Source organism: Oncorhynchus masou, unplaced genomic scaffold, assembly GCF_036934945.1.
Source record: "Oncorhynchus masou masou isolate Uvic2021 unplaced genomic scaffold, UVic_Omas_1.1 unplaced_scaffold_1712, whole genome shotgun sequence".
In the NCBI taxonomy this organism is placed as follows: domain Eukaryota; kingdom Metazoa; phylum Chordata; class Actinopteri; order Salmoniformes; family Salmonidae; genus Oncorhynchus; species Oncorhynchus masou.
In genome coordinates, this window is record NW_027007282.1 from 28,868 (window position 1) to 43,315 (window position 14,448).

The 14,448-nt window shown below is 44.9% G+C and overlaps 1 pseudogene; it reads left to right on the top strand.

Annotated features, from left to right (window-relative positions):
• The first annotated feature begins 9,357 nt into the window (after positions 1 to 9,357).
• On the top strand, positions 9,358 to 13,816 carry LOC135532068 (zinc finger protein 319-like; annotated as a pseudogene).
• The last annotated feature ends 632 nt before the right edge of the window (positions 13,817 to 14,448 follow it).

Here is a 14,448-nt window from a genome sequence, read left to right on the forward strand (position 1 = left end):
GTCAAAGAGGTCTCTTTCAGAATGATCTATAAGTATGACCCTGCGAATCATTACCTGAAGAAACTCCAAAAAGACATTAACATTGATTGTACTTTTTGTGTTGAGCATCCAGAAACAGTTTTGCATTTATTTTGTCATTGTCTACATGTAAAAACATAATGGAAAGATATTCATAGTTTTATAATTATTCATATTCAGAATGACTTTAGTTTTTTATGGGAGAATGTGCTGCACGGTTGCACGGTAACCTTAATAAGAATAAAGAAAAACTATTTTACCTCGTAAATCTAATTGTGCTAATGGCAAAATTTCATATTCATAAATGTAAATTCACTAATAAAAAAACACTCTTCTGTGTTTTCTAGAAGGAAATGGAGCAGTACATTAAGAACACAATGTTCTGGGACACTGTAAAGTCCATGGAGAATAAGAGCACCTCCTCCCAGCTGCCCACTGCACTGAGGCTAGGAAACACTGTCTCCACTGATAAATCCACTATAATTGAGAATTTCAATAAGCGTTTTTCTACGGCTAGCCGTGCTTTCCACCTGGCTACCCCTACCCTGGCCAACTGCCCTGCACCTCCCACAGCAACTCGCCCAAGCCTCCCTCATTTCTCCTTCACCCAAATCCACATATCTGATGTTCGTGAGAGAGCTGCAAAATCTGGACCACTACAAATCAGCCGGGCTAGACAATCTGGACCCCTACAAATCAGCCGGGCTAGACAATCTGGACCCCTACAAATCAGCCGGGCTAGACAATCTGGACCCCTACAAATCAGCCGGGCTAGACAATCTGGACCCCTACAAATCAGCCGGGCTAGACAATCTGGACCCCTACAAATCAGCCGGGCTAGACAATCCCCTACAAATCAGCCGGGCTAGACAATCTGGACCCCTACAAATCAGCCGGGCTAGACAATCTGGACCCTCTCTTTCTAAATTGTTGCAACCCCTATTACTTCCCTGTTCAACATCTCTTTGGTATCGTCTGAGAATCCCAAAGATTGGAAAGCTGCCGCGATCAGCCCCTCTTCAAAGGGGGAGACACTCTAGACCCAAACTGCTACAGGCCTATATCTATCCTACCCTGCCGTTCTAAGGTCTTCGAAAGCCAAGTTAACAAACAGATTACCGACCATTTCGAATCCCACCGTACCTTCTCCGCTATGCAATCTGGTTTCAGAGCTGGTCATGGGTGCACCTCATCCACGCTCAAGGTCCTAAACGATATCATAATCACCATCGATAAGAGACATTACTTTGCAGCCGTATTCATCGACCTGGCGAAGGCTTTCGACTCTGTCAATCAACCACATTCTTATCGGCAGACTCAACAGCCTTGGTTTCTCAAATGACTGCCTCGCCTGGTTCACCAACTACTTCTCTGATAGAGTTCAGTGTGTCAAATTGGAGGGCCTGTTGTCCCGGACCTCTGGCAGTCTCTATGGGGGTGACACAGGCTTCAATTCTCAGGCCGACTCTCTTCTCTGTATACATCAATGATGTCGCTCTTGCTGCTGGTGATTCTCTGATCCACCTCTATGCAGATGACACCATTCTGTATACTTCTGTATACTTCTGGCCCTTCTTTGGACACTGTGTTAATAACTAACCTCCAGACGAACTTCAATGCCATTACAACTCTCCTCCGTGGCTTACAACTGCTCTTAAATGCAAGTAAAACTAAATGCATGCTCTTCAAACGATGACTGCCCGCACCTGCCCGCCCGTCCAGCATCACTACTCTGGATGGTTCTGACTTAGAATATGTGGACAACTACAAATACCTTGGTGCCTGTCTAGACTGTAAACTCTCCTTCCAGACTCACATTAAGCATCTCCAGTCCAAAATTAAATCTAGAATCGGCTTCCTATTTTGCAACAAAGCATCCTTCACTCATGCTGCTAAACATACCCTTGTAAAACTGACCATCCTACCGATCCTCGACTTCGGCGATGTCATTTACAAATTAGCCTCCAACACTCTACTCAACAAATTAGATGCAGTCTATCACGGTGCCATCCGTTTTGTCACTGAAGCCCCATATACTACCCACCACTGCGACCTGTATGCCCTCGCTTCACACTCATCGCCAAACCCACTGGCTCCAGGTCATCTACAAGTCTTTGCTAGGTAAAGCCCCGCCTTATCTCAACTCACTTGTCAACATAGCAGCACCCACAGGTAGCACGCACAAAGCCAATTCCTACTTTGGCCGCCTTTCCTTCCAGTTATCTGCTGCCAATGACTGGAACGAACTGCAAAAATCACTGAAGCTGGAGACTCATATCTCCCTCACTAGCTTTAAGCACCAGCTGTCAGAGCAGCTCACAGATCACTACACCTGTACATAGCCCATCTGTGTATAGCCCTTCCAACTATCTCATCCACATACTGTATTTATTTATTTATCTTGCTCCTTTGCACCTCAGTATCTCTGCTTGCACATTCATCTTCTGCACATCTATCACTCCAGTGTTCAATTGGTATATTGTAATTACTTCGCCACCATGGCCTATTTATTGCCTTACCCACATGCAGTATCTTATCTCATTTGCACACACTGTATATTGATTTTTTGTACTGTATTATTGACTGTATGTTTGTTTATTCCATGTGTAACTCTGTGTTGTTGTTTGTGTCAAACTGCTTTGCTTTATCTTGGCCAGGTCGCAGTTGTAAATGAGAACTTGTTCTCAACTAGTCTACCTGGTTAAATAAAGGTGTTCTCAACTAGCCTACCTGGTTAAATAAAGGTGTTCTCAACTAGCCTACCTGGTTAAATAAAGGTGTTCTCAACTAGCCTACCTGGTTAAATAAAGGTGTTTTCAACTAGCCTACCTGGTTAAATAAAGGTGTTCTCAACTAGCCTACCTGGTTAAATAAAGGTGTTTTCAACTAGCCTACCTGGTTAAATAAAGGTGTTCTCAACTAGCCTACCTGGTTAAATAAAGGTGTTCTCAACTAGCCTACCTGGTTAAATAAAGGTGTTCTCAACTAGCCTACCTGGTTAAATAAAGGTGTTCTCAACATCTCCGGCGCGGCCCACGCTTGGATTGCGTCCTACCTGACAGGTCGCTCCTACCAGGTGTTCTCCTCGCCAACCACTGGTGTCCCCCAGGGCTCTGTTCTACCCTCTCCTGGTTAAACCTAAAGTCTCTCCTATCATTGCTATGTTCTTCACCAGGTGGCTATCTCTGCATGTCTGGCAGACATATCAGTGTGGATTCACCACCTCAAAAGCTGAACCTCGGCAAGACGGAGCTGCTCTTCCTCCCGGGGAAATGATCTAAACTCCATTGTGTCCTCCTCCCAGGCGCTGTTCGTGATCCTGGACAACACCCTAGCCTCACCATGGTTAAATAAAGGTGCCTCACACAGGAAGCGGCGCAGGTCCTAATCCAGGCACTTGTCATCTCCCGTCTGGATTACTGCAACTCGCTGTTGGCTGGGCTCCCTGCCTGGCCATTAAATAAACTCATCCAGAACGTGTTCAACCTTCCCAACTCAGCACCCCGCTCCTCCGCTCTCTCCACTGGCTTCCAGTTGAAATAAGACCATGGTGCTTGCCTACGGAGCTGTGAGGGGAACGGCACCGCAGTACCTCCAGGCTCTGATCAGGCCCTACACCCAAGCAAGGGCACTGCGTTCATCCACCTCTGGCCTGCTCGCCTCCCTACCATTGAGGAAGTACAGTTCCTCAGCCCAGTCAAAACTGTTCGTTCTGGCCCCCAATGGTGGAACAAACTAAAGGACAGCGGTCAATCACCAAGACACCTGAAACCCCACCTCTTCAAGGAATACCTAGGATAGGATAAGTAATCCTTCTCACCCCCCCCCCCTTAATGATTTAGATGCACTATTGTAAAGTGGCTGTTCCACTGGATGTCAGAAGGTGAATTCACCAATTTGTAAGTCGCTCTGGATAAGAGCGTCTGCTAAATGACTTAAATGTCTTAAATGTAAACTAGCCTACCTGGTTAAATAAAGGTGTTCTCAACTAGCCTACCTGGTTAAATAAAGGTGTTCTCAACTAGCCTACCTGGTTAAATAAAGGTGTTCTCAACTAGCCTACCTGGTTAAATAAAGGTGTTCTCAACTAGCCTACCTGGTTAAATAAAGGTGTTCTCAACTAGCCTACCTGGTTAAATAAAGGTGTTCTCAACTAGCCTACCTGGTTAAATAAAGGTGTTCTCAACTAGTCTACATGGTTAAATAAAGGTGAAATAAATAAAAAATAAGAAATCTGTTAAAACAATCAATATGTATGTTCCTTTTAAGGACTTTGTATAATATGTCATTTGTTGTACCCCCAGCATGTGTTATCATTGTCTGTTTGTATACTTCTTGTATGTATACTGGTTTATCTGCAATACAGTTATATATATATATATACAGTATACATTTGAGAAAAAAACAAGCTTGTGTAAGGTAGTAACACAAACTGGCCACATCACGGACATTAGCGCATATACAATCATTTAAATATGGATAAATAATTCAACATGTCATTTTAACATGATAGTATATGTTTCCCGCTCAAACTATTGAAACAACGACGTCTATGTCTCACTAATTTAAACCATTAAAGAGTTTAAAAATGCTCACACGATGTAACCAGGCGCTCTAGACACAAGCCTCCATAGTGTCTGTGCATTAGGCTGAACGTTTGCCGTACCTACGTATTGCGCACGCCCAAGTCTCTAAAGCCAGTGAGGGAACATTTACATTTTTCTCAATGTAGCCAGCATGTTAATTTCATTGTAAACACACAAAACTGATTGTAAGTACTATGTAAACATGTGCAGTGTGTAACTGTACTGTACCTGACATACTTTATAATTTTTTTTTAATTGTACCTTTATTTAACCAGGCAAGTCAGTTAAGAACAAATTCATATTTTCAATGACGGCCTAAGAACAGTGGGTTAACTGCCTGTTCAGGGGTAGAACGACAGATTTGTACCTTGTCAGCTCGGGTGTTTGATCTTGCAACCTTCCGGTTACTAGTCCAACGCTCTAACCACTAGGCTACCCTGCCACCTCTACACTCTAACCACTAGGCTGCCCTGCCACCTCTACACTCTAACCACTAGGCCACCCTGCCGCCTCTACACTCTAACCACTAGGCTACCCTGCCGCCTCTACACTCTAACCACTAGGCTACCCTGCCGCCTCTACAGTCTAACCACTAGGCTGCCCTGCCACCTCTACACTCTAACCACTAGGCCACCCTGCCGCCTCTACACTCTAACCACTAGGCTACCCTGCCGCCTCTACACTCTAACCACTAGGCTGCCCTGCCGCCCTCCACTCTAACCACTAGGCTACCCTGCCGCCTCTACACTCTAACCACTAGGCTGCCCTGCCGCCCTATATACTTAACCTTTATTTTATTTGTGTTGCATCCTTTTTAATCTTAAACAAGATGACTTGGAAGTAATATATTAATTGTGGCTCTGATGACTCAGATCAGAGAACATGAAAACTCAGTCAGTCACATTGGTGCCGTGACTCCCACCCATATACTATACTCCCACCCCCATCCATCCAGGAAAATGAAATGTTCATCAATCTGTACATATTCTGATTACAGCTACAGTAGCCTAGTGTGTATCAATGTTCATAGTGCTTCAATTAGTAACGCATATAGAATTTGGCTTTACAATGCATTAACCCTCTTGTTGTGTTCGTTTCATGCTACTTAATTCTGTGTTCCGGGTTGAAAATGATCGCCCCATTATAGCTGATTATAAATCCATAATAATAGATATATTATCACCTAATGTTGTGTTAGAACCTTTTATCAACTTAAGTTATTGTGAACATAAGTTTTTAACTTCTATTTGCAATTTATGGCCTGAAGGCCTCATTGACCTGAGCTCATACAACTAGTTTTTGAGTAAAACAAGCATAAGGTATGGATTATTTCGACTACAACAAATACTCAGATGAAACATATTGTGCTATTTATCACAGACTACTTTGTGTCAAAGTTTAACAAGGACTCTCTCCTCCTCACTAGTGTCATGATCAAAGATATGCTCAAGAGCCTCACATACAGTATATTGTTTTGGCCATTGTGCTGCCACAGCATGAATTGTGAGCAAGGCCTCAAAAAAGCTTATATACTGTATACCAGAGCTGCGAGAAAAGCTTCTATATATTATTGAAACAATGTTGTGATTGTTTGTGAGAATGCCAACAGGTGTGGTTCCGTGGAGGAAAGATTCTATTGGGGAAAGGTTCCCGTGGGGGTTGCCTTGGAAGCCAAGAAGGGGAGTGAGGTGTGTGTGTGTGTGTGTGTGTGTGTGTGTGTGTGTGTGTGTGTGTGTGTGTGTGTGTGTGTGTGTGTGTGTGTGTGTGTGTGTGTGTGTGTGTGTGTGTGTGTGTGTGTGTGTGTGTGTGTTCAAACACACATGCATGTGGGGGTCTGTGAGAGGACGTGTGTCCATCTGATGAATGGACATGTGCCTGGTCTCAATTTTATACACTAATTGTAGTCTCACCCATTAATTTCTAATGACCATTCATTTTTGACCGGGAACACCACAAGTTAAATTAAACAACCCAAAACTTAATGAAAATCATCTAAATGTGTTTTGTGTGTTCAGATGCCCTGTGTGGACAAAGTCATGAAACCTTATGACAATCAGAATAAATGAACTACATTTGTCCGGGAGAAAACTTCGGACAACTCGGTCCAAATTCGACCGGAACACAGCAGGAGGGTTACAATTATACACCAAAGTTATACCAAATTGAAGGAGAACGGTTGAACGGACCGACAAATAAGAACAACCTTACATTATGATACAGAAGGGAGGGGAAATGTAGCTATAACATTTGAATCTACACCCCGGGGAGTGAGGCAGGCTGTGGAGATTTCCGGTGTACATCATTAGTGGTTGGCGTTCCGCTCTCATCTCGCCACCGTCCTCCGCCAGCCGAAATATTTATCGGAAGGTCGAGTCCTGTCCTGGCAGCAGAGGAAGATGACTGAGAGCCATACCGAAATGTAAGCTGTCAACCGTGTTGACTTATATATATATATATAGTTTTTTTAAATGATGTTGTATTTATGATTGCATGAAGATGTATGACGCCGCTTTTGGTTGTATACAAGGTGGAGTGTATAGCTCCGGTAGGGCGGCCTAGGTCGGCGGCTGGCACAATCCGAGACCATCGATGGGGCCTCGACGTTTCCATTTTTATTTTCCCCCTTCTGAAACAGCTAAATTAGCTTGGTAGCTAGCCATCTGGTTAGTCCTTTTCGCAGACAAGACAGTAACTTTCGGCGAACAACAGCTGTGTTTCTAGTTTTTTTTGCCGGCGACGTTATAGGCCTAAACATATTATTAACTAGGTAATACAAATGATACATTAATATTTTAAGATTAGTCATCTGTTTTTTGCAAACCGAATAGCCATGCTAACCCACGTAACTTGCTTAGCTAACCGACGTTAGCCACCTAATGCTATGTATCTAATAAATAACAATTATTATCGAGCTAGTTAACGTTAGTTTATTATAATCATACACCCAGTTATAATTTCGGCATCGTTTTTAATAGGTCACTTGTATAGCCGCATGATGTACTGTAGGTTTAAATGAGAGAACATGTAGTTCAGTGTCATTTTAGTGCCTGGACCTAGTCTCAGCCTCTAGTTAGCGAAACAGATAACTGTTGTAGTGATGTTGTTACTAGTTGAAGGATGCTGTCGCTCATATATAGAGACGACTCAAAACAAAACAACAAACACAATCTCCTCTCATCTCGCCTTTATGTAGCTACATATGGTAACACCAGATCATTTGATTTAACTCTAAGAAAATATATATATGTTTTACCATTATACTGGTAGTTACAGGTGTGGCTATACAAAACAAGTCATTTTTATCAACTAATCTGGCGATACTATCAAATTAAATTGTATTTGTCAGATGCGCCGATACAACAGGTGTAGGATCTTACCGTGAAATGCTTACTTACAAGCCCTTAAATCAACAATGCTGTTCAAGAAATAGAATGAAGAAAATATGTGCTAAATAAACTAAAGTAAAAAATAAAATGAAAAGTAACACTAAGATTAGGTTTCAATAACGTGGCTATATGCAGGGGGTACTGGTACCGAATCAATGTGCAAGTTAGTCGAGGTACTTTGTACATGTATGTAGGGGTAAAGTGACTATGCATAGATAATAAACAGTGAGTAGCAGCAGTATTAAAACAATGTAAATAGTCCGGGTGACCGTTTGATGAATTGTTCAGCAGTCTTATGGCTCGGGGGTGGGAAGCGGTTAAGGAGCTGGTCTTGGCGCTCCGGTACCGCTTTCCGTGCGGCAGCAGAGAGAACGGTCTATGACTTGGGTGACTGTCGTCCTCGATCCGTGGAAACGGGAAGGACCATGTCCGTTTGAATCTAGAAAATGCTCCATTGTTAAAATAAATATTTTTTGGGGGGCTCTATGAATTAATCCAACAATGTGTACTTCATGTAAAAAACAACGTTTTATTTTAAAAACGGAGCATTATCTAAATTTAAACAGACCCCTGCAGCTGGACACAAACATTTGACTATTAATCGAGGAGGAAGATGGTATCGCCAATACCAGTTTAGTTAAAATCTCTGGTGACGTTTTGTATAGACACCTGTAATACCAGTGTAATGAAACCATTCTTTGGGGTTTGAATCACATGATCTGGTTTTAAAATCTGTAGCTAAACCTTTAAGCTGTAGTCTATGTCCATCTCGAAATGTATACAATCCTAAAAATGTATAAAAAATCAAATCCAGTCGTTTTGAGAGTATTAATACCATAGATTTGGTAATAGCATTGCGTTGCAGTTAAAAACAATGCACATGGGCTCCCGAGTGGCGCGGAGGTCTGATGCACTGCATCTCAGCTCTAGAGGCGTCACTACAGACACCCTGGTTCGATTCCAGGCTCTATCACATAGGGAGGCGACTAATTGGCCCAGCGTCGTACGGGATTGGCCGGTGTAGGCCGTCATTGTAAAATAAGAATTTGTTCTTAACTGACTTTCCGAGTTAAATAAAATGTTAAATAAATAAAAAACATACATGGATCCATTGCATAAAATTTGTATCATTTACATCATGTTCATATACCCCCTCTGTCTCTCCCTCTGCAGGGTTTCTGCCCTTTTACTAGTGGACGACCAGATGTGTATCACCTATTGATAAGAGCCAGTAGAAAACACACCTGTTGGACATCACCAGCCCGACCAAAACCTGCCCCCATAGCCGGGCCTTATTGGATACTCCTGGGCCTCCCCTTCACACAGTCAAAACTGAATCAATACGTGCGAAGCAGCAGGATGACTGAGGCGTGGCAGCAGCACGCAGTGGCCCCCCCACCCACCGTGGTGCACAACCTCCCCCAGGCTCCGACAGCGCCCTGGGCTGTGCCGTGTACGGGATCGTCCTCCAGCCGGATGTGGCATCCCTCCAGCAGCAGCCCCAGCACGGCCAGCAGCACGCCGTACCCGCCCAGCAGCCTACCCTGCAGGTAGGAGGCGAGGGAGGGCACAAGTGCGGAGCCTGCGGCCATGACATATCCCACCTAGCTAATCCACATGAGCACCAGTGTATGGGGACCGGGGATCGGTCGTTCCAGTGTACCCAATGTATGAAGATCTTCTGCCAGGCCACTGATCTGCTGGAGCATCAGTGTGTACAGGTGGAGCAGAAGCCGTTTGTGTGTGGCGTGTGTAAGATGGGTTTCTCTTTGCTCACCTCGCTGGCACAGCACCACAACGCCACAACAACGGCAACAACCCCATGAAGTGTTCCATCTGTGAGAAGACCTACCGCCCAGGTTCTGGCAACAACACCCCCACGTCCTCCGCCGCCAACCCGTCCACGGGCGAGGCCTCCAGTGGCGGGGCGACGTGCGGAGCGTCAGCCCCTACGGCGTTTGAGGCTTCGGGACCAGACAGGCCCTACAAGTGCTCGGTGTGCCACAAGGGCTTTCGGCATCTGTCTGAGCTGTCGCGACACGAGCGGGTGCACACGGGAGAAAAGCCTTACAAGTGTGACACCTGTGACAAGAGCTTCAGCCAGTCCTCTCACCTGGCCCACCACCAGCGCACCCACAGCTCAGAGCGGCCCTACAAGTGTGCCGTCTGTGAAAAGTGCTTCAAGCACCGCTCACACCTTGTGCGCCACATGTACGCCCACTCCGGCGAGCACCTGTTCAAGTGCAATTTGTGCGAGATGCACTTCAAGGAGTCGTCGGAGCTGCTGCACCACCAGTGCCAGCCCACAGTGACGTTGGACAGGCCGTTCCGCTGCGGCTCGTGCGGGAAGGGCTTCAAGCGGCCTTCGGATCTGCGGCAGCACGAACGCACGCACTCCGAGGAACGCCCGTTCCAGTGCGAGGAGTGCCAGATGAGCTTCAAGCAGCAGTACGCCCTCGTTCGTCACCGCCGCACTCACAAGAACCCAGCCGACCGGCCTTTTAAGTGTAACCTATGTGACAAGGGTTTCCTGCAGCCCTCCCACCTGCTGTACCACCAGCACGTCCATGGCATGGAGAGCCTGTTCAAGTGTGCTTCCTGCCAGAAAGGCTTCAGCCAATCCGGTGAACTGCTCCGGCACAAATGCACCGGCTCAGGGTCGGCGTCTGGCTCCGTGACCGCGGCCACGCCGGCGGTGGAGAAGCCCTACAAGTGTGACGTGTGTGGCAAAGGCTACAAGAAGAAGTCCACGCTCCAGCGCCACCAGAACTCCAGCTGTCAGGAGAAGCCGCTGAAGTGCTCCCTGTGCAACCGACGCTTCCTGTCGCCGTCCGAGTTCGTGACGCACCGCTGCGACCCGTCGCGGGAGAAGCCCCTGAAGTGCCCCGACTGCGAGAAGCGCTTCAAGTATTCCTCGGAGCTGCAACGGCACCGCCGCGTTCACACCGGCGAGAAGCCTTACAAGTGCTCCAGCTGCGACAAGAGCTTCAAACAGAGGGAGCACCTGGTGAAGCACCAGGCGGTGCACTCGCGGGAAGCCCAGTTTAAGTGCGTGTGGTGCGGGGAGCGTTTTGTGAACCTGGGAGCCCTCCAGGAGCACACAGTCCAGCACACTGCAGAAGGAGGCGGTTATCCCACAGCCCCGTGTATACAGTGAGCAGGTCTGCTGCTGTTGAGCGCCTGTACAGTGTGAACACACGCCGTGACGTGGAGCGTTACCCGCCAGGCATACAGCAACACCCTTCCTGACACCTTATTTGTATATAACCACACATTTATTATTTACATTTAGTTACACCCCCACACACACACCCCCTCCCCCACACCCTTTTGCATAAACAATGGTAAAACTCTGCTTAATCCTAACCATGAAGTTATTATTGACACCTTCTTCCTCACACCAATGTTCTGCCCATGTTCTGCCCTTCATTAGTGACTTCCAACTACCCATGACCCAGATCAACTGAAAACAGTACATCAACTACCCATGATCCAGATCAACTGAAAACAGTACATCAACTACCCATGATCCAGATCAACTGTGGTCACCTTGTTGGATGCAGGAAAAATGCAACTTGAAAAGGAATCTTTTAATCTGAAAAGGCATTGGAAATGTATTCATGCGTTGTAACATCAAATACTTAGTTGCTTTTTAAAACATTTATGGAAATGAAATGTTTAAGAAAATTGTGTGGGGGGGGTCTTATTCTCTGACTCCTTCATGGTCATATAATTTCTTTGCTGTGGTTTGGTTCAAGTTTTGGCCACACTACGTGTTGAACTCCCCCTTAACCCTCTGGTTGGCTGTTAGTAATGCCCAATAAACCCCACCCCTCATAGACTTAAATATACGTTTCTGCATGAGTATATTTAAGCAATATGGCCCGAGGGGTTGTGGTATATGGCCAATATACCACGGCTAAGGGCTGTTCTTATGCACGGTGCAATGCGGAGCCCTTAGCTGTGGTATATTGGTCATATACCACAACCCCCATGAGGGGCCTTTATAAACTGGTTATCAATGTAATTAGAGCAGTTAAAATACATGTTTTGTTATACCTGTAGTATACCACGGCTGTCAGCCAATCAGCATTCAGGGCTCGAACCACCCAATTTATAATTGTGAAATATGTTTATATTTAGCATCACTGTTGTACTGTAGTAGCTTAGGTTTGCTTAAAAAAAAGAAGAAAAAAATGTGACAAGTTATATCTTGTGTTCTCTTTGGAAATCTGTGGTAGATAAACTGTCTCATCTCTGTACTATAATGAATAGCAACTACTGTAGTATGTATCAATGGGAATATTTCCCCGCATTCTGGACTACTTTGGCTCCCTATGTCATAGAAATAAACACATACCATATCTCTCCATCAACGTGGGGCTCCCGAGTGGCACTGCATCTCTGGTCCGATTCCAGGCTGTATCACAACCGGCCGTGATTGAGTCCCATAGGGGGCGTCGTCCGCGTTTGGCCCAGGGGTAGGCCGTCATTGTAAATAAGAATTTGTTCTTAACTGACTTGCCTCGTTACATCAAATAAAACGTGCACAGGGAATGGGCCGACGACGCTCACAACCTCTGAATCCTATACGCACTGGTTGTACATAAACAGTACACGCTAACATATTAACAAACTTAGTGGTAGAAGTTGTCAAAACGTGTTGAAGAACTGCTTCTGCTACCTGCTTTTTCGACCCTGTTGAGTTGAGATTGTTTTGTGTTTTTGTATTTAAGCAAAAAGGGGTGTGGAGGACATCCTCCGGTCCGGTGGCATTGTCCTCCGACAGGTGGGATCACTCCTACGCTACGCTCGTCCCTCAACCCACAGAGCAGACAGTTGGTCGTAAGACAACGGCCCACTGGTTTTTGTTTCAACCAGTAATGTCTACATCTGGATTTCAACCTAGAAGTTATCGTGTGATTTAAAAAAATAAAATTAAAAAAACACACATCAATCTCTTTATCATGACTTTTATTTGGACATGTTGGCCTTGGTTTGTGCCTAGGAGGTCTTCATGTAAACCTTGCCAAGTTAGGGTCCCAATTGCACAAATCGTTCCCTCAGTTGCCCCTGAAATAGCTGTGAGAGGACTTTTATGTTAGTATGTCTATATGTTGAGGTGGAGAAGAAGGAGAAAAATAGTATGTGATTATGTAATTCAAGTTTATACATATGTTGTTTTTTTTATATTGTTTTATGATAAGTGTATTTGGAAGGAGAGAAAAAATAAACCGTATGCTCACAATGTGTATTTGGAATGAGGATATGAAACTGAAAGGTTAGCAGTGAGAATGTCATGTGGTGGATTCATCTTAAATGGCACCCTATTCCCTATGTAGTATACCAGGGCCTCTGGTCAAAAGTAGTGCAAGCTATAAGGAGTAGGGTGCAACTTGGGAAGATGTTTTATGTTTGACCTGGGTAGGATGATGAGGTAGTCAAGCACTTGTGTCTGCAGCTCGGCTATGAGCGTGTTTGACATTGCAGCCAAAACATTTTTTTTTAAAGGCGTGACTGACTAATCTCCAAGTCACCTTGAATCATAATTAACTACTCAGATCGGTCAGTCGGTCACAATTTCCCCATGATGCATCACGGTTTTGATGCTCTCGACAGGCCTTCTGCATGCCAACGCTGGTCAAATATGTCCCAGTCTGTGCGTCTGCCTCTGCTGCCATCAATTTTTTTGTCAACTGGGAGATATAGACGATGGCATCATTCTGTGGCTTAATCTGTGTAGGCTGCATTCAATCTTGAATGATATGTACAGTATATCATGTTCATATACACACTGCACTAACAAAATAAACAAATCTTACAATATTATTGTTTTACAGTATTTGTGTTCGCTTAAATACACTGGACAGTAACTTACCACACATTCGAGAGGGGTCAAAGTACTACTAGTTCTTGACAGAAAAGGAAGTTCTTGACAGAAAACAGGAAACGGTCTCATACACAAACACAATACTTCAATGCACATGGAAATGTTGTCCACGAGGTGCACATTTTTTTAATTATCAGGTACCGAGGTGGAATTACAATACACCACACCTGAAAGAAAAGTGCATGTGAATATTGAGAGTGATCATGTGACTAATTTGGTACGTATTTCAGACTTTCTCTAGATATTTGCAGAAAGGTTTATATACATTTACTTCGTCAAATAAGATATAGTTTATGTTTCAATAAAGCAATTGCTAGGTTAAAAATGTGTGATATATCTTTAAACGAAACCCGCTACAAATGAAACCCCTGCTGGTTAGAATGCGGACGGTAACAAGACAGAGTAGTGATCTTTGGGCCGTTACATCAACGACTCCAATAGTGGCTCCAATGTTGCGTTTTGGGGAGGCGGGGTCACTGGCGACTACTTCCGGGTGAGTTTTTTTTTTTGTTGCAACGGAGTCCACAGCAGCAACGACTTGAACGACGGAGTCTTCTTGGGAATGAAT